This window comes from Pinus tabuliformis, chromosome 2_1 (genome assembly GCF_031772625.1).
Source record: "Pinus tabuliformis cultivar Carrire ecotype Pingquan chromosome 2_1, CPIR1, whole genome shotgun sequence".
Taxonomy (NCBI): Eukaryota; Viridiplantae; Streptophyta; class Pinopsida; order Pinales; family Pinaceae; genus Pinus; species Pinus tabuliformis.
The window spans coordinates 323216898-323219493 of record NC_142299.1 but is presented as its reverse complement, the minus strand read 5'-3'; positions in this window follow the sequence as shown (position 1 = coordinate 323219493).

The window sequence follows — 2596 nt, the reverse complement described above, 5'->3', positions numbered from 1 at the left end:
TCTCAAACTGTTTCCTTCAACATTGAAAGGAGCTGCTTTGAAATGGTTCATGGGATTAGTCACATAATCTATTAGGACTTGGAATGATATGAAACAAACATTTTTGGATAGATACTTGGATTATTGCATGCCCACCAATCATAAGGATGAGGTATTCAAGATGATGCAAAAAGAAGATGAAACTTTGGAGGATTTACTTGAAAGATTTCAATACAACTTAAAGAGAGCAAAAATGAGTAATTTAGATGAGGAAACCTTGAAAGCCCTTCTATTGAAAGCCATTAGAGATGAATGGATAGATATTTTAAACATGATGGGGAAGGGAGATATTTCTCAACTTCCACTCCATGACATAGCAGAACTATGTGTCCATCTCTCAAGGGGAAAATATAAAACTGGAAAAGGGCCTAGAGATCCTTCTCTTATTAGAGCAAACAAATATGCAACTGGATCAGTAAGTAGGGCAAAGATTGGCAATATGCTTGATGAGTTCAAAACTGATATTCTAGGGAACCTTAGTGAACAATTAGACACCCGTAAAATACAAAACAAGCAGAAAGCAGAAGCCGAAGCCTTAGCCATCTTTTGTTCAAAATGTAGAAAGAAACATGCTTTAAGGGAATGTCCCTTGGATGCAAAAGTTGTAGAGACATGTGTGATTTTCTCAGAAAGCCATGAGACCAAGGATTGTCCTTCAATTCCTAGGCTCAAAGCTGTCTTTCAGGAAGATCCAAATTCAGTAGAATCCCTTTGTTTTGTTTCAAGAAGACCATGGCAGGGGCCACAAAATCAAGGATTTAACAATCCTATGAACTTTCAGCTTCCACCAAATTGGAATTCTTGGCAACAACTTTGACCCCAATCTCAAAATCCATACCAATCATGGGCACAAGGGATGCAAAATCCTTATGAGAGATTTGCTCAATTTTATCAATATCCTCCATCTTTTCAAAATCAACAAAATCCAAAAATTCCAAATCATAACCCACAACTTTCATTACCATTTCCGCAACAACAACCTTCTCAACAAAATCCAAATTCTCAACTCTTGCTTCCATTTCAACAAAAGACAAATCAACTACCAGCCCAGCCATTGCCAAATCCCAATAACAAAAATCCTCAGAATGCTTACATGGTAGAAGGACAACAATTTCCTACCTATATGATTGTTCCTCTCAATGATGTACAACTTAGGTCTGGTAGAGTTTTAGAAAAACCTTCTATAGATGTTCAAAATCAAGATACCTCTGAGGAGGATTCTCCAAAAGCCAATAAAGGTTCTGAGGAAGCATCTCTTCATAACCCAAACATTCAAAAAGAAAAAGAAAAAGAGTCAACCCCCACAACTCCTGTAGTTGAGCAACCTGCATCTTCATCCACACCTCTTTTCCCTAAAAGATTATAAATTGAAAAAGGGGTGGAAAAACAAATCTTGTTGCCTGACTATGATTTCCTAGATGAATTAAAAAATGTATGTATCAAGATTCCCTTGCTACAAGCCATTAAAAATATTCATATTCTAGCAAAAACAATAAAGGAGTTGAGTCTCAAAAGACCATGAAGGAAACCAAGAGATACAAGAAGAATCCACCTAGTAGTAAAAATTGCAGATATCATGATGGGAAAAATTACCATGCAGAAATATGTAGATCCAGGAAGTCCAATTGTCAAGACACATATAAATGGGATAGAAATTCCAAATAATTTGATTGACTTAGGGGCTGCTATCAACATTATGAGTAGACAGACTATGGAATAGCTTAAACTTCCTAATCTTCTTTTTACACCTACCTTACTGCAACTTGCAGATAAATCAATAATCAAACCAGATGGTGTATTAGAAGATATTTCAGTCTCCTTAGATTCTTGGGAATATCTAGTAGATTTCATGATTTTGACTCCCAAGAGTAATTTAGGAGGGCATCCACTCATCTTAGGAAGACCTTGGCTAGACACAACTAATGATTTCATTAGTTGTAGATCTGGATATATGTACATTTCTGATGGTAGTTCGACAAAGAAATTCAATTTGTATCCTCTAGCAAAAGCAGTTACAGAAGTAGGAGACAATGAATGGGTCGATGATGAAGACAGTTTACAACCTATCTTTACCATTTCTGAAATTAGTGAAGATAGTCAAATTCTGAACACATTAGAAAATTTTGGAACATCTTCAGAATATGACCACACACAATTTCAGTTAGACTCTGACATTGAGTATTTATCATCAAGACAAATGTCTCTTTACTCTATGGAAGAGTTTGGTAGTTCTACCATTGAGATTTTTCCAGGTAAAACATTGAATATCAACAAAAATTTGGAAAAATCACAACAGGAAGAGCTAACCAAAATCTTGCAAAAACATTCTACTGCATTTGCATGGGAGTATACTGATATGAAAGGTATTGATCCTAAGACTTGCATCCATCATATCTATATTGAGGAAAACAGTAGACCAATCAGACAACCTCAGAGAAGGATGAATCCAAATCTTAGGGAGATAGTGAAAGAAGAGCTCCAAAAACTACTCAATGTAAACTTCATTTATCCAATTTCAGATAGTTGATGGGTTTCTCCTTTGGTTATAGTACCCAAA